The sequence below is a fragment of the Anolis carolinensis genome, chromosome 4 (assembly GCF_035594765.1).
Source record: "Anolis carolinensis isolate JA03-04 chromosome 4, rAnoCar3.1.pri, whole genome shotgun sequence".
NCBI classification, from domain to species: domain Eukaryota; kingdom Metazoa; phylum Chordata; class Lepidosauria; order Squamata; family Dactyloidae; genus Anolis; species Anolis carolinensis.
In genome coordinates, this window is record NC_085844.1 from 11,196,824 (window position 1) to 11,215,632 (window position 18,809).

Here is an 18,809-nt window from a genome sequence, read left to right on the forward strand (position 1 = left end):
TCCGCCGCCTCTTCCAAGGAGACAGACCCATGTCTCAGTACATAGCCGAGTTCCGAGTGCTGGCCCACAACACCGGCTGGAACGATGTTGCCCTCAGAGGACAATTTCGGGAGGGTCTCAACATTGAAATGCTGGAGGAAATCTCCAAGGTGGATCCTCCCCAAACGCTTGAAGCACTCATCGATCAATGTTTACGGGCTGAAGTCATGATTGCCAACAGGAAACAGTGGGTACGAGGCCAGAGCGGTAGAGCTGGGGCAAAACCCCCCGCTCCCGCCAGCGTTCAGCCGCGTCCAGTGTGGAGACCCCCACCACCATTCCCATACCCCAGAGGGAGCGAGGAGGTGCCGATGCAGTTGGGCAATGTGCGTCCCAGACTAGATGCCACCGAGAAGGCCCGCCGCCAACGCCTAAATCTCTGTTGGTATTGCGGAAATGGGGGCCACTTCGCCAGAGAGTGCCCAGCCGAAGGAGGGCAACTAAAATGATTAAGGGTCTGGAGAACAAGCCCTATGAGGAGAGGCTTAAAGAGCTGGGCATGTTTAGCCTGCAGAAGAGAAGGCTGAGAGGAGACATGATAGCCATGTACAAATATGTGAGGGGAAGTCATAGGGAGGAGGGAGCAAGCTTATTTTCTGCTGCCCTGCAGACTAGGACACGGAACAATGGCTTCAAACTACAGGAAAGGAGATTCCACCTGAACATCAGGAAGAACTTCCTCACTGTGAGGGCTGTTCAGCAGTGGAACTCTCTCCCCCGGACTGTGGTGGAGGCTCCTTCTTTGGAGGCTTTTAAGCAAAGGCTGGATGGCCATCTGTCGGGGGTGCTTTGAATGCGATTTCCTGCTTCTTAGCGGGGGGTTGGACTGGATGGCCCTTGAGGTCTCTTCCAACTCTACTATTCTATGATTCTATGATTCTATGAAAGGGAAGCCCGCCGCCCGTCTTGCGGCGGCGTCCTCCACGGAGACGAAGGCGTCTGAGGCGGCTGGCACACAGCCGGCGGGGGAAGCCAACGACCGGGCGTAGAGAGGCTCGCCAACCCGGTCAAGAAACCCATTCAAGAGCCGCCAACCGGGGTCCTGTTCCTTCTAGTGGTCACCTTATGGTCAGCAAAAAAGGGACCCGTCATGATCCACGCCATGATAGACTCAGGAGCTACCAACAATTTCATTGATAGAGAGTATGCCGACTCTCTGGGATTACAATATCATGACTTCAAGAATGCCCGTGTGGTGCAAGCCATCGATGGCCGTCCTCTCAAGACGGGCCCCGTAAGCCAGTGGTCGGAACCCACCAGGATGTGGATAAGGGAACATATGGAAGAGATTTCCTTCTTTGTTACTGAGGTTCCCCATTTCCCTGTGATTTTGGGGATTCCATGGCTGACACTTCACGACCCAAGCATCTCCTGGTCCAACAGAGAACTGCAGTTTGCTTCAAAGTACTGCCAAAACCATTGCCTCGTAGCCAAGGTCTGCCATGCCACAGACACCGAGCCCATTATCACCTTGCCAAAGAAGTACTCCGAGTATTGGGATGTATTCAATGAAAAAGAAGCCGAAAAATTACCCCCACATAGGCCTTATGACTGTGCCATTGACTTGGTGGAGGGGGCCCCGATCCCGCGAGGGCATCTCTACTCCCTGACTGAACCAGAGCAAGAAGCTCTCAGGGAATTCATAGAGACAAACCTTCGCAAGGGATTCATCAGACCCTCTCAATCCCCAGCCGCCTCCCCAGTGATGTTTGTGAAAAAGAAGTCAGGGGAATTACGCTTGGTGGTGGACTACAGAGCATTAAACAATATCACTAAGCGGAACAGCTATCCCCTGCCCTTAATCTCGGATCTACTAGACCGACTTCGAGGAGCCAAGGTCTACACCAAGCTGGACCTACGGGGGGCTTATAATCTAGTTCGCATCAGAGAAGGGGACGAGTGGAAGACCGCCTTCCAGACTAAATTCGGATTATTCGAGTCCCGAGTTATGAATTATGGATTATGCGGAGCTCCCGCAACGTTCCAGCATTTTGTCAATGACATTTTTCAGGACTATCTAGATCGGTTCTTGATCATCTACCTGGACGATTTTTTGGTGTTTTCTAGATCACAATCAGAACATGAGAACCACGTTAAAATGGTGTTACAACGATTGCGGGATCATGGACTTTATGCCAAGCTGGAAAAATGCGCTTTTGATCTACAAGAGGTAGATTTCCTGGGGTACCGCATCTCGCCTCTAGGGCTCTCCATGGACCCGGCAAAAGTTTCAGCAGTATTGGAATGGCGGGCGCCAACCAACAAGAAAGAGGTGCAGCGATTCTTGGGGTTCGCGAACTATTACCGCAAGTTCATTCCAGATTTTGCCCGCTGGTCTGACCCAATCACCAGCTGCATCCGTGGGAAACAGCCCTTCCGCTGGACTGATCAAGCAGAGAAAGGGTTCCAGCAACTAAAGAAATTATTCACATCCCAGCCAATCCTTCAGCATCCAGATCCTGAAACCCTTTTTGTGGTGCAAGCGGACGCCTCTGATGTGGCAATTGGGGCTGTGCTCCTACAACCGGTGGGAGATCACTTTCATCCTTGTGCCTATTATTCTCGTCAACTTACCGCACCAGAGAGGAACTACACCATTTGGGAAAAAGAACTATTAGCCATAAAGGCAGCTTTTGAAACTTGGAGACATTGGCTAGAAGGGGCCAAATTTCCCATTGAAGTCCACACTGATCATCGGAATCTAGAACATCTAAGAACTGCCCGCAAGCTAAATCAGAGGCAGCAACGTTGGGCTTTATTCTTTGAACGTTTCAACTTCCAGATTCATTATGTGACCCCAGCCCAAACCAAGCAAGCAGACGCCCTGTCACGTAAACCGGAATACGCTGCAGGACGCAAGGAGACCTTTGAATCCCAACTACTACAACCCGAGAACTTTGCCACGCTCACAGTGGGGAACACCAAATCCACTCCCATTGATTCAACTCCCTCTACTCCAGGACCCATCTGTGCTCAAGAAATCAGGGCTAGTCAGCAAGCAGATGCCTGGGCGCAGGACCAACTTCGTCAAGGTCTGCATTTTCCCTTTTCGCTTAAAGATGGACTGCTTTGCTATAGAAATCATGTTTATATCCCACCCGGACCGGGCAGGGAAAAAGCACTTCATCTGTGTCATGACTGCAAACCAGCAGGGCATTTCGGACTATTTAAAACCATGCATTTGATCCTAAGAGATTTCTGGTGGCCCAAGATCCGCAAAGATGTGGAAAAATATGTCAACACCTGCCCAGTATGCCAGCGCTCCAAGATAAGAAGGGAGAAGCCCTCAGGGCTTCTACACCCCCTTCCTACCCCATCTCGCCCATGGGAAATAATTTCTGCGGATTTTATCACTGACTTACCACCTTCCTGTGGATTCACCACGATCCTAGTGGTGGTGGACCTTTTCACCAAGTTAGCCCATTTCATTCCCTGTGAAGGCCTTCCCACGGCCCAAGAGACTGCAGATTTATTCCTCCAACATGTTTTCAGACTACATGGATTGCCCAAGAGTTTGGTCACAGACCGTGGATCCCAATTCACCTCTCGTTTCTGGAAGGCACTACAAAAACTATTGGGCATAGACTCTCGTTTATCTTCAGCTCATCATCCCCAAACGGATGGGCAAACGGAGCGCACCAATGCCACTTTGGAGCAGTACCTTCGCTGTTATGTAAACTACCAACAGGACAATTGGGCTTCTCTGCTACCACTGTCGGAGTTTGCCTACAACAATGGAGTCCAGGCTTCTACAAAAGAAACGCCGTTCTTTGCAAACTACGGCTTCCATCCACGTTTCTTTCCCCCTGTCATTGAAACTTCAGAAGTTCCCGCAGCAGAAGATTGGCTGCAGGAACTCACAGCGGTGCAACAACTTTTGCTCCAGCAACTGGACCAAGCCAAGGAGGACTATAAACGTCACGCGGACAAACATCGCCAGCCGGGCCCCGAAATCAAGGTAGGAGATCGGGTTTTTCTGTCCACTCGCTTTTTGCCCTCCCATCGCCCTTGCCGGAAGTTAGATGCCCGTTTCATTGGTCCCTATCCAGTGGTGGCGCAATTAAACCCCGTGACTTTCAAACTCCAACTTCCGCGTTCAATGCGCATTCACCCAGTGTTTCACCGCTCCCTGCTCCTTCCGGCGGATGGTGTGCGGCCAGATGTAGACCGGCCGGCCCCCGTCCCTATTTTGGTGGATGGGGAGGACGAGTTCGAGGTTCAGGACATTTTGGATTCTCGCTTTCACCGCCGCCGCCTGCAATATCTCATTGACTGGGTGGGTTTTGGCCCTGAGGAACGCTCTTGGGAAGACGCCTCCACAGTCCATGCTCCTGATCTAACCCGTCGCTTTCATCAGACCTATCCCGCCAAGCCACGACCTCGCGCCTCGGGGAGAGAGTCCCAGTTTGGGAGGGGGCTTGAGGAGGGGGATAGTATGATGACCCATGGGCCTTGTAGTCCTGCTCATGACATTGTGATGCCTGATGAAGAAGAAAACTTGGGTTTTTTACCTTCCCAGTCAGAACTGGATTCTTCCCAGACAGATTCTTCCCAGCCAGATCTGGGAACCTTGCACCTGCAAGAGGGTTATGTTCCAGAAGTATGTCAAACAAACACTGAGGCTACTTCTCCTGTGTTTTCTCGCCATGAGTTTTGTAAACAACAGAGAGGTTTGGAAGCGGCCTCGCGCAGGAGTGCTAGAATAATTGCTAAGAATTCAGCCAATTAAGCCTGCTTTCCATGAGAATCTTTAAGGAGTCAAACATCTGGCCTCAGAGATTAGCTTTCGTTTCTGGTTCCCAGAGAACTGCTCTCGGCGGGAAAGTTAGACTCTATATAGGTGTTTTACCCGCGGAGTAACTTTGCGGAGTCAATTCGTCAGCCTCCGGAGCGAGTTGTGTCTGAACAGCGCGCTCCGCTTCAAGCCTCGTTCCTGCTCAAGCCTTGTCCTTGTTTCCAGCCTTCGCTCCTGTTTCCCAGCCTTTGTTTACCTACGGACCTTGCCTTGTTTCCCAGGACTAAACCTTGCCTTGTTTCACGGATTTTACCAAGTTATTCCACGGACCTTGTTCTTGTTCCTCGTTACCTTGTTCCACGATTCAAGCCTTGTTTCAAGTATCAAGTTATTTTCTAGCCTTGCTCAAGTTCATGGACTAAAGGACCTTGTCATCTCCCCTCACTTTGCCTGGCAAAGTGAGTGTTTCGGTTATTGGATTACAACTTTGGACCTTAATATTTCATATTGGACATTGTTTCTTTGGACTAATTTTGACCTTTCCTGAAAGGTCTGCTTCTGGACTAACTTTTACATTTGCTTTTATTAACTTTATATATTTCCTTAATAAAGATATTAGATAGAATTTGGCCTCTGCGTATGGTTATTGGTGCTCTGTAGCCTGGGTCGTGACAGATACTGTACTATGAGTGGTCACTATGTTCTCTTATATATAATATTATAATCAATGTGGGGGGTGACCTGTGGATTTGTTCTTGTGGGAATAATGAATCAACTAGGAGAGCTATCATGGTGCCATAAAATCATATGGAATTAAAAGAATTAGATGCAGACAAGGAAGACCCTATAGCTACAGAAGAAAACTCTTTTTCAACACACACAAGAGCAGACATAAGGACTATACCTACATTTATTGGAGCTACTCCAATGCATCCCCAGGAGCCCTTTGACCCTTCACACTGCTGACCATATCGAGAGCTTATTGGGTCTGCTCTCTCTTAAAGGCTTGTTTCTGTTTTTGTGACTTGACACTTTACATGACCTCACAAGAAATATGACATTACCAGCAAGCTTTTGAGAGAGAGGTTTGCTGTTGCACCCCAAGGCAGCATGAGCACTCAAAAACCAATAACCAAGTCTTAGTAAGGAATAGTTCTTTTTAGAAGGTCAATGGTAGTTCCAAATGGGTAAAGGAAAAGGTCCAATATTATAATCCACAATGAGAACTCGATAGCTCTCCAAAGAAACCAAAGTGTCCATGAGTTGAAACAGAGAAACAAGACTGGCAGAAACAGAGTTCAATCCACTGGGAATACTTCATAGCAATCAAGGCAGCAAGGTTGTCAAAGCTGAGGCAAACTTGGATCAGGAACAAGGAAACAACTGGAGTAAAGTCTAGGTCTACTCGAGAGTCGCTGCATGGCATGGCCCAACTGAAACTGGATAACTTGGCTTGGAAACAAACAAGAGCTGGAGATTGAGAACCTCTCTCAAGGAAAAGCTACGTTGACACCACAAGAAAATCTACTCAGCGAAACACTTTTAACAGATTCCAAACTGTTCACAATTTAGGGAGTACAAACTCCCAAAATTTTCCCATGGGAACACTAACCATTATCCCATCTGTTTGCCAGTCTCTGGCTCTGACGGACCTCTTGTTTTGCACTTCTCTCCCTGGTTACAAATACTCTACGATTAAAAACCTCGTTCCCAGGCATCCCTGCAACATCTGGCTCTATCTGCAAGGGAGGATAGAAGAATCTTCACCAATTAGCAAGTCTCCAGAGCCAATATCTTCGGGCACCTGCAGCTGCAAAGGCTCCTCCGTGGAGGGTGAAATGTCAGTATAATCCTCAGCATTATCTAAATTTCACAATAGTTAAAGAAATCTATTGCAGACAACTTATTAACAATCTTGATAATTCCTCCATATCTGATAACAGTAACACATGCCATGATTAAATATTATTTGATTGACCATAGAATTGTGCTGGAGGATGTAGAGATTCCTAGAGGGAAGATATTAATCAAATCTGCAAAAGTTAAACTGGCAAGGGGAGAGGACCAACTGTATTTGGAATTTATTCTTACAGCCAACACAGCCACCCCTGCTTTTTTTTTATCATAGTCAGTGGAAGCACAATGTGAAAAATTGTTATGCATAAGATATATCACATATCTTTGAGCATAAATAATAGATCAATGTACAAAGAACAAAAAACTATAATTGTAGCAACTTCTACTGTTAATTCAAATGACAAGAAACACACACTAGTTTTGACAAGCCAAACCTAGAGACCCGAATTGGCTCTAGTTTTATCCTCAGCAAGCAAATGGTACCTTGCCAGTGAGGTCTTGTCCACTTGGTTTTGGCATGATCTTAGGCTTGTCATCTTCATTTTGAATAGGTTTGCAAGTAACTACAATTGAAGAAGTGAGTGACCTGAGGTTAATGAAATTGCATAAGTTGCCTGTGTGCGACCCTGCGCTGGCTGATTCCCAACCAACGGCACTAGGCTGACTGTGTGATCAAATTACTGTTATTACAAGATGGGAAAAACAATTACATCTTTGCAAGGGCCTGATAAATCATGAGGCACCGGATATATACCTGTTCCACTTCAATTTGACCTCTCACTTGTTCGCTGTCAACTCAGAAATGCATTGAGAGTCTAGCCGTCAGGTGGAAAGATATGGCAGCTATTACTGTTGTAAGAAAGACACAATAGATAGCCTCATATAATTCTTTCATCTATATAGCACTTAAGGCCTGTTGATCTTTGACCTGTCACTTTCAGTGACTCAAAAATCAACTTTAATTTCAGAGATAAAGGTCTAGTTGCTGAATAGATCATTTCGTCTTTCTTTTTGTTTATTGGCAGCAAAAAATATATATTTCAAAACCAAGTTCCTTCCTTTCATTAGCATCAAAGGTTCCATTGAGCTTACTTAAGTGGACACTTGCCCACACAGGTGTATACCCAGTAGGCTTGCTCAAATAATTCGTTTTCCCCGTTAACCGTTATTAATTCGTTATTTTTGTTTGTTTTGAAGCAATTTTGAAGCATTGGTTGTCCACACGTCTGGATATCGCGGTTTCGAATCGCGAGAGGCCATTTTTCGTTATGTCGTCGTTTTTTTCGTTAGGAAAAAAAGCTTTTGCAAATCACCCAAACTCCCACCATTCAGGCCCTTTCCTTTTGCCCCTCAGCAAAAGGGGCGTCACGGGCTCAGCCAATGGGAGGGGGCGAGGGGGAAGGAGGCCGAGGAGGAGGAGGAAGACGGAGGGGGGAAATGGCCGCCGCCGCCTCGCCTCAGCTCAGGCCTGATACTCAGAGGTTTTGACGTCTGTGCGAAGCTAGGCAAGTGGGGTTTATATATCTGTGGAAGGTCCAGGGTGGGAGAAAGAACTCTTGTCTGTGGGAGGCAAGTGTGAATGTTGCAATTGGTCACCTTGATTAGCATTGAATAGCCTTGCAGCTTCAAAGCCTGGCTGCTTCCTACCTGGGGGAATCCTTTGTTGGGAGGTATTAGCTGGCCCTGATTGTTTCCTGTCTGGAATTCCCATTTTCTGGGTGTTGTTCTTTTACTGTCCTGATTTTAGCTTTTCTGTAGCTAAAAATGCATATAAAATTGATTCTATAGGGAGGATAAATGATTGGATTTCAACTCCTACAGCTTGGCTTTCTCTGCCAATAATGGTACCATATCAAACTAAACCTCCCAAGATTCTGTAGCAGTGAGCCATCTTGGATATTGTAAGGGATTTATTATTATTATTATTATTATTATTATTATTATTATTATTATTATTATTATTATTAGACCTTGCTCCCAGGAAGATGCCTTCGCTGTGGCTCCCAACTTATCTATATACCTTTCCACATATTCTCCACATTGTGTGTATGTGTATGTATATTATATATACATGAGCCCCGATGGCGAAGTGTGTTAAAGCACTGAGCTGCTGAACTTGCAGACCGAAAGGTCCCAGGTTCAAATCCCGGGAGCAGAGTGAGTGCCCGCTGTTAGCTCCAGCTTCTGCCAACCTAGCAGTTTGAAAACATGCCAATGTGAGTAGATCAATAGGTACCGCTCTGGCGGGAAGGTAATGGCACTCCCTGTAGTCATGCCGGCCACATGACCTTGGAGGTGTCTATGGACAACACTGGCTCTTGGGCTTAGAAATGGAGATGAGCACCAACCCCCAGAGTCAGACATGACTGAACTTAACGTCAAGGGATACCTTTACCTTTACCTATACACACACACACACACACACACATTATGCAGGGACTATATACACAGTATATATCACACACACACCAATTTAACAAAGTTTCAGCCACAAAAACAAAGTTTCTGAAGTAGAACAATGACTTTCACAGTAAAGACAACCCAATTTAACAGGAAATAAGACTTTCAAACCAGGAACAGATTTCTGCAATTATTAAAAAATGGTTTATTATAAAAGCTATAAAAATTCGCCAAAAATCAGAGGATAAGGGAAACGTTCCAAATTTTGGTGAGCTATCAGTGTTAAATGTGTTCTACCACTGTACCAAGTTGGAAGAAGATCACTCAAAAAATGAGGGTGGGAGAGTCCTGTAAAGTCCTCTCCCTCTGTGCTGTTTTTGGGAATTGCGCATGCGCGTCCGCCATTAACGAATTAATTTAGAAAATAACGAATTTTCGTTAATTTCGAATTTTTGGGGGGGCCAAATTCGGAAATACCATCAGAAACGAAAAGCTGCCCCCCTCTAGTTTTGAAACGAGTTTAGAATCAAATTTTTCGTGGATCGATCAAGCCTAATACCCAGGAATAGTTAGAGGCGTAAGTATGTTGGTATATTTTCATATTTAAAAAGTATAAAATAATTCTGTAACACCTTTAAGACCAAGGCTATGTCTACACTTAATGGAAAACCCCAATTTAAAGAGTTTTTGGCTGCTCCGACATATCTCCATGAGCAACCATAGCCAGCTGCATCAGGGCCACTACTGTTGGATCACAATCTGGAAATAGATCTCTTCCAGGGGATTGCTGATGATGTCATATTTCTCGTAATGTGTCTCAGTGCCTGACAGAAATTCAGCATCACATCACCAGCAAACCTGTGATAGAGAGCTACTTTATGGTAGTGATTAAGCAGTGGGTCTATTGATGGTGTGGACAGTGGATTGGGCTAGTTCCAGCTGTCTCCATCTCCAAAATTCTCCACAATTCCAGCTATGGATCAATTGTCCATCTCTTCAAAATAGTGGGATCACTCTGGAGCTTTCAGGAAGCTTCAGGATAAATACTGTGTTTGCTGGAGTAACAGCTGGATGCAGCAGGTATGCTGAGAATCACATGGACTCATAGCAGCAACTGAACTGAACTCATAGCAGCAACCATTATTTTGACCTAGATAAAAATTCTAGCAGAAACGTTTGTAGATATTAGTCATGGACTAGTATTCACAAGGTTTATGGTACGAATATATACCCATTCAGGTTATGTGATCACATTCAGGTAACAAAGGTTATCCTCTTTTTTTTGTCAGACACATTACAATGTATTGATTTTATATTGGAATGAATATTGGGTATTTGTGGATGCAAAGATTCTATCTCATTTATGGAGACTATAACTGATGGTCAATAGACTAGCTTACTCTATGGCTCACTAAAATTGAAAGGACACATGTTATAAACAGCAGATGTGAATGGCTTCTTCCATATTTACCTGACTCATCTCACTTGAAAGCCAATTAATTTTCATACAATCTGTTCATGTAACCAACAGTTGCCATATGGACCACATCTACACAGTTGTGTTTAACATTTACTGAAAATGAAATAACTATCAATGACTTACATATACAAATAAGGCACCACCACATACATAAGATTATTGACAGTAGCCTTACATATGTCATTTATTACAAATGGTCAATCAAAGTAAATTTAATTGGAGGTGAGGTATGGTGATTTTTTAAAGAAAAGGTCTGCATTCCTAAATTTGCTCTTGATCTTCCATTTTGTAGTAAGTTGTTGTAATATTTGACACTGTTAAGACAACTTATCCTTGTACTTCTTGCAATTAAAGAGACTTCATAGAAGATATGCTTTTTTGATTAAAGGAATTCTGTAGAAAGATCTTAAATGACAAATATAGATAGAGTTCCTTAGAGTTGGAAACTTACTGCAGTTTGGCTACTTCTAGAAAGCATGTAACTCCTAGAAAGCATGTAACTAATACTGTATAGTCAATTCATCTATTAAGTGTGGTCAGCACACTTCTAATCTACTGCACTCTGCTGTTCAGCATAACAAGTTTATGAGGGAATTTAACACACAGGGAGACATAAAAATGTTATGGTGGAAATCTACCCCGACTTTACTCATATTTTCTTCAATACGGTTTATTTCCTTAGTAAGGGATATAGTTCTGGGCATAGATTTACTGCCACCAAAGAAGATTAGCCATGATTTTCATTACTAGTAATTTTTTTTACCATCTGATCAGCTCTGCTGACATTCTTATTCAAAACAAGTCTGTGAAATTGGCTGAATATCTGAATCAATTAACACTGGATTTGTTGATACATAAGAACAAAGGAAAAACCTTTTTTGCACCTGTCTAATGCAATGTCTTGTGCAGACTTTTGTTTTCTTGGTCAGCCAAGAGCCTACAAGTAGACCACAATCAGAATTATAATTATGAATGCAAAACCAGATGTGCCTCCAAGTATTAGTATGTATATAAATACTATTAAGTAACAGCCTTGTGATCTGACCAAACCTGCAATTCAGGGTCCAAATAGAAGATGTGACATCATGGATCTGTATGTAAAGGGAACTTGCAAGACAGTGGTTCTCAACCTGGTGTCCCCAGATGTTTTTGGCCTGCAACTCCCAGAAATCCCAGCTAGTTTACCAGCTGTTAGGATGTCTGGGAGTTGAAGACCTTAGAGACTGATAGAAACAAGCAGTTGGCATAAACTTTTGTAGACCAAGGGTGCAGCTAAAATTGGTGCATTTTGGCAGTGCTTTAACTGTCATGTCTCAGTGCTGTAGAATTCTGGGAATTGCCATTTTATGAGGTTTTGAGTCCCCTTGCCAAAAGGTCCTGGTGCCTCACCAGACAACAACTCCCAAGTTTCCATAGTATAAAAGTATGCCAATTAAAGTGATGTCAAACTCCATTAATTCTACAGTGTAGATACATCCCTAAGCTTGGTTAATTAGAGTCAATGTTCCTCAGAGGACTTGAGCACATGAGGAAGATTAAACAGGTGAAGGTGACCCAATAAGTGACCTGGACCCAAACTATGTACGATTTAAAAAATAACATCTAATATGTTGGACATTATATGGAAACTAAGGGGCAACCAACAGAATTATTTTAATATTGGGGTGGCATGAGTGGTTTCAAAAACATGATCCCAACCCAAATTTTTGAGATGTGTGTATGTTATTAACATTTTTACACATTATAGGGATCTCCTATGGTTGTCACATTCCATTTAAGCATGCCTCCTGTATCAGTAGAGTAGTGAACCCACTCTTATATTAGTTTAGCCTCAGAGGAGCTATCCAAGGGCCCACCTACATGGGTCACAAACAGTGATGCCAATCTGGAGTGGGTTACTCTGGATCAGCACTAACATGGTTTGCTTGTCTAGCCATCAAAATGACTCAAGGGATGGATGGTGTTTGTATTGCAATGCAAACTCCTAAGATAGCCTTGAGACTTAATGGCATCCACACATCCCAGAGGCACTGGGAGTGGTTTGGTGCCTCTGGGCCACAACCCTTACCTTTTCCCTGTCATTCTTGATTTTGTGGTGCCCACTGAGCAAAAAATGGCACTGTTAACGCTTTGGTATCTGGACTGATGGAAACCAGAGCAAGAAAAAAGGATGAGACAAGGGAAGGGTGATTGAAGTGGAAAAGCTATTTGCACTCATCCAGAATATCCTGTGACTTCTTTTAACATGGGACACATTACGTAGCCATGTTCTGCATTACAGTCAATGGGACCTTTGTGTTTTTGGTTACAAAGGAGTCAATTCACCCTGGAATCAATTGATATGGCCCGTTTAGATGGATCCCTATATGCTGGATTCTACCCTCCAAACAGGATCAGAATCTTGGAGCTCTTTAAAACATCTCAAACCTAAAATTGATTCTCTGCCCCACTGGAATGAAAGTCATCAGTGTCACTGTTTCCACCCCATAGTCCAGCTCCACCCTTGGGAGCTGCAAAATATCCCATAGGTTTGAATTCAGGCCCAACTTTTCATGAGCACCACGTCACCTGAATAGTTAACACCAAGCAAAGCCTTTTCCTAATATGCTTTACAAATTTTACATTACAAACAGAGAAAAACACTTCCCTCCTCCAATCCCCGATGCAATGCCTCTTGACAGCATGTTTCTCTTATACCCAATTAAAGTTTCTCCAGGAAGTATTGTCTATATTTACTCAATAATAACTGTCGTTTAACCCCGACACACTTATTGTAACCTCCCCATTAAGTGATTTACTAAACAAAACCCCGGAGGCTTCTTTGGTGGTTAGGAATTATTCAGTCCAAGGATGTAGCATGGCATACAGATAAATATTCAGTCAGGTCATAGTCTGTTTACATCATGGCTCAGCCTTAAAATCCAAGAGAGATGGGAATGACCAAAAATCAATCTCTGCTAAAGGTTGTAAAAACCAGAAGCCTAGTAATTGTACACAGAATTATTCAAGAAGTATTCCAAAGTATGTTTCTGCATAAATCTCTCATAAATCAGTGTAAGATTAGGTGCCATCGCTGTCTCCTGGGAGAAAGGGCTATTTTGGGAAATGACAGTGCTATTGCTTAAATACAGAAATTCAAAGCTCTTTTAGAATAGAGTGAAATTTGATGCATTCTTTCCGAATGGAGTAGAATTCTGTGAATATATAAGAAGAAGAGTGACGGGCTCTTTCCTTTTCTGATTTGCTCAGTGCTGAAAATGGACATCATTTTTAAGGCTGGATTAAACTGACAGCTGTATATATTTTGGGGGTGCATCTATACTGCAGAATTAATACAATTTGACACCACTTGAACTGCCATGACTCAATGATATGGAATTGTGGGAGCTAAGGTTTCACAAACTCTTCAGTTTTTTTCTGCCAAAGAGTGCTGGTGTCCCATTAAATTATACATTCCAAGATCCTATAGCATGGAGCCAAAGCAGATAAATTGGAGTCAAAATGCCTTAACCTTTCACTGTAGAGCTATTGAATTCAGGAATCTGGTATTTGTTAAGATACTTCTAGAGATATTTGGTGCTGTAGTTCAAGAGAATTGACTTGTGCTCTTGGCAGTCCATCATCAAACTGCAAATCCTAGGTTCCCATAGGATGAAGCCAATGATAATTAAAGTGTAAACAATGTTCTACAACTACCAGTATGAAATGTTAGATTCACTTTCAGTGAGTGGCAGCAAAACAACAGATAACATATTTATTCCAGTATGAGGTTCTGTGGTTTCCTCAGAACCATGGTATATCCTTAGAAGTTCAAGTATTTATACAGTCAGCTATCCACATTTGCTGAGATCAGGGGCAGGATTTCTAGGAATGTGAAAAAAACCACGAGTAACAATGGCAACAATAACAACAACAATAATAAATCTCTAGGTCCTCTAATTCATCTCTATGGCCTACTTCCACTGGATGTTGATGATAGAATTGTACTGGAGAACTAGAGATTTCATATTAATCAAATCAATGAATAATCAAATTCACAAGAGTTAAACCTACAAATGTACAGGGCTGACTTATAGTTAGGGGTAGCATGCACATGCTTGCGGGTAGTATGTTAATTTTAAGAGATAAATGCAGTCTAAATTTCTCCAAATGGGGAAAAAAACACATTGAGGACATTATCATGTACAGCTGGTAGCATGGTTTTCGAACTCTCCATCCACAAATGGAAATACTTGCCATGATAGGACATAATTTTATACCCTCCTCAGACCAGTCTTCAATTCATGTCAAATGAGTACTTTTCAAACAGACATGGGATTTCCATTTTTAGGCAGCTAAAAGTGTTTTGAATTTCAATTGAAGTATTTTCAGGCAGTACACTTATCCAAAAACATGGAAGCAATGAATCTGGGGACTGTGATGTGTCATTGTGGGTATGTTGGGGACATCACTTTGATCTGCATCACTTCCTCACATAGTGCTAATCTTTATACTTAGAATGATCAGCCAAAAGGAGCTCTGGTTGTAAAGCTGTAACTGTCTTTTTTCTCCCTGTTTGCCTTTTTGAGCCAATGGGGGCCAAAATATGAAGGAAATGTTTAAATGGTGTGTAAGTGGGACCTTGGTATCCACTGGAGATATTCCAGGACCTTTTGTAGAAAGCACAATCCATGGATGCTCAAGTCCCATTATATTTTCAATTTCTAGATGGTTGGTTGCAGAAGGAACTCTATATCCAGTTGCCTGTTACCTATTTAATTATGCAATTTTGTAATTCAACACAAGGCTCAGGTAGCACAATCAATGTGTAACTCCACAGGTAGAACTCTATACTACTCAACTTCAATAGAGGATCTCAGCCCCGGTTTGCAGGTCTCCTTATTTGTAATCTAATCTCTAAGTGAAGCACTGCAGACTCACCATATTTATAAAGATCATGAACAGATGGAGAAAAGTAGTCTGCTTGCTTCTACAGATGTATCAATGTCTTTCATACAAATTACAGTTCATAACCTATTAAAAAGCATACCAAGTCAACCTACTTGCTGCTTCCTTATTTCATTCATGCTCCTCAACCCTGGTCTCCCACTGGGAATTTAATCACTGCTATCGATTGAGTTATATTTCTGTAGAGGAAGGAGTTGTGCTCAGATTTATAGAACTTCAGAAGCATCAGTGGCTTGATGTGTGCCTCTGTGTGTGGCTGCTGTCATATGGAAACTGGTTTGGCATCTGTAGATTACTCCAAAAAGAGACAAACAGTTCACTTTCAGGCTTGTCAGTTGCTCAAAGGCTTGGTAATAGATCTCATTTTCTCCAGTCTAAATTATTACAATAGAAAGTTGTGTTGACATTCAGAAAAAGACTGCTCCCCATTTATCCCCATTGCTCAATAGGTAACAAAAATATAAATGTTGGGTTTCTTGCTATTTTTATTATTATAGGGGTTTTTTTTGGTATGAGAAGGGAAAATAAACATCACCCTAAATTTTCTCCGGAGATTAATGCCTTGGAAAGGAATAATGGCCATGCTACATTTTATCAAGTATTCCTTAAGATATGCTTTAGCGGATTCCCTCGTAACAAGCTGTTACGCTTTGTATTTTTCACTTATGGCTCAGAGATAAGCTCATAAAATTTCAAAGAAGTTCCCATTCAGACAGATCAAGGGACATTGAGTGCCACTTGCCATTACAATAAAGTGGATACATTCCTAGAAAAGGTCACAGTCTAAGGAGCCCAGAAGTTGTTTTACATTGAACAACCTTGGGTAGTCAAGTCCTCTCAAGTCAAACTTAGCAAGGTGACTTTGAATGCTGGATTTATGGGGAGGTGAACCAGTTAATGAACAGATCTGCCCTAGCATGTACCTGGATTAGACTGGATGTACAATTCCTTTTATGGGGGCATCTAATTGACTATACAAAGTGCATGTTTTGTCAAATTGATCATTAACAGAAACTAGACATAGGATTCATATGGATGGAATTTACCTTCTAAAAATATTTCTGTTGATTTGGGGTTTCCATTGAAAACCCATCTGTTTACATGCGTTTCAGGAAATGCAATTGCTACTGTCATTCAGCAGCATCACTGTTGTTCCTAATGAAAGGCATTTGAGCATTTTTTTGCATATACCATTGGCAAAAAATGCTTGGCTTGTGTTTTCAAGGATTCAATCATTCATGGTTTGAAAATATTTGTTTTTAAAAATCCAAAAGACAAGTCTTTGTTTCCCCATATTATATGTCGGAGTACTTTGATTGTGCTTTTCCCTCATAGCAGGGGGTTGGACTAGATGGCCCATGTGGTCTCTTCCAACTCTATGATTCTATGATTCTATATAATTTTATGATTCTATTGTGTATAATGTGAACCAAAGCCCAGTGGATAGTCTTAAAATGTCTGTTGTCATATACAAGCATCTAAGATGACATGACATTGATGAAATGATATGGTGACCCTAAGGTGAACCTATCACTGAGTTTTCCATGGCTGAGAGACTTGCACAGCATTGGCACACTGGTTTTCATGATCAAGTGGGGATTAAAACCCTGGTTGCCAGAGCAGTAATCTGATACTGAAATATGCAAACGGCTACAACATGCTGTCTCTCAACACAAAACCATTAAAGGTAAAGGAGATTTATCCAGTTTTCAGTCTGACAATCACACCCACAACTTGTTACCCTTTACACTAGAGAATCCCCCCTCATCACCTCAGGACAAAATACCTCAAATTCTCCATTCTATTACACTACCCAGTATTGAGAAAGACATATACATTAAACTGTTTCTAAAGTTGCCACATTGATCCAGGATGAAGCTCTTCCTAGTTTAATCCTGAAGAGACCTTCAAGAAGGATAAGGTTCCAACAGGTGGAATGAAGGTGCCTGCCTATCCTCCCTCAACTTCTACACCCTAAATATTGCCTCACCAGTGGAGATTGAGAGGAGGAACTATGGAGACAATGATGACAAGGGCCATGTCTACATGGGCCAAATAAAACAGGCTCACCTTGCAACTGCTGTCAGAATCTACATGACGTACAGCTGGATTCAGTATACATACATCCAATAAACTCACCACTACAACAACAGCTGAAAGCTTCTCTCTTGCAGATGTTTTCTGGTGATGTCAATTCTGATGAGGTCACAACAGAAGTGACATCACCAGCAAGGCTTTGTACGGATGATGCTTCTTGGTAGTGGGTTGGACTGGATGGCCCATGAGGTCTCTTCCAACTCTACTATTCTATGATTCTATGATTCTATGATTCTATGATTCTATGATTTTAGCAGCAGCAATGGCATCCCCAAAGTATTTTTGCCTGACCGGTCATCTGACTAATAAAAGTGGTCCTGAAACACTCCCATGATGCATCGGGGCTGTTTCAGAGAATAACAGTCCAGATTATTTGGGTAAATATAGATGTAGCCAGAACATAGCTGAGGGCTCCTTTGAACCTCCTCTCCCTGCATTCACCAGATGCTGAGAGGGAATGGTTGTAGATGAAATTTGAGTTTGAAAGATAAAAAAGCACAGGGATTTTCTTGTTGCTGTATCTTTCTATACTGAATCCTGCTCCAAGATCTGTTAAAGATCAATATTATGGGAACCCCATCCTGGAATCAGTCTGGTTGTCTTAATAGTCTACTGTAGTTGGAAATAAGAGTAGGATTTAGCTTATTGTGTTTTTAAACAAACCTTTTTAATTAGGAAATGTTCTACTTTTTAAAAAATGAAAATTAATTCAGTAATGAAGTAGCCTGTTTTTACAAATGGCTGCTCATAAAATTGACACAGACCAGGAATAGAATCACTGATCACCCTTATTCTCACATAGAGAGATCTCCATACTGTGCAATAGAACTGGAGAGGGAGAAGGATTTCAATCGATTGGGCATTCTTGATTAAATTAGCCTTTCCCCGCCACCTTTTGACACTTGAGGCAGAGGAAACACAACATGCCTCAATATATTTGTGAGGGGCAAACTGGAGAAATTAAAAAGCACACAAAACAGCATGTTCAGATTCAAATGTGAAAGGGACAAATGTATGTGCAATTGGGAAAAAGGTCTTGGTGAAGACTTATTACTAGTTACGTCCTGGATGTGTTTACTTTACTTGCAGAAAGCTGTGATTTTTCTATCATTTTCTTCCCTTTCCTATTACTTACATCACTATATCATATTATTTCTTTTGCTAGAAATTAAAAAGAAAAGAAATATGTCCAATTGTGCAGTAGTCAATAGGGGACCACATGAACAATAGGCAAAACAATTTCATATAAAAAGA

General features: G+C 42.4%; 1 long non-coding RNA gene across 1 annotated transcript in view; it reads right to left on the reverse strand.

Moving 5' to 3' along the window:
- The window catches only part of LOC134298777 (uncharacterized), a 33,315-nt gene extending 15,679 nt beyond the window's left edge, over window positions 1-17,636 (reverse strand). The window contains exon 1 of the long non-coding RNA XR_010005858.1: window positions 17,529-17,636. This is a non-coding gene — a long non-coding RNA (uncharacterized LOC134298777). The remainder of the gene's footprint in view (window positions 1-17,528) is intronic.
- Window positions 17,637-18,809: the final 1,173 nt, after the last annotated feature.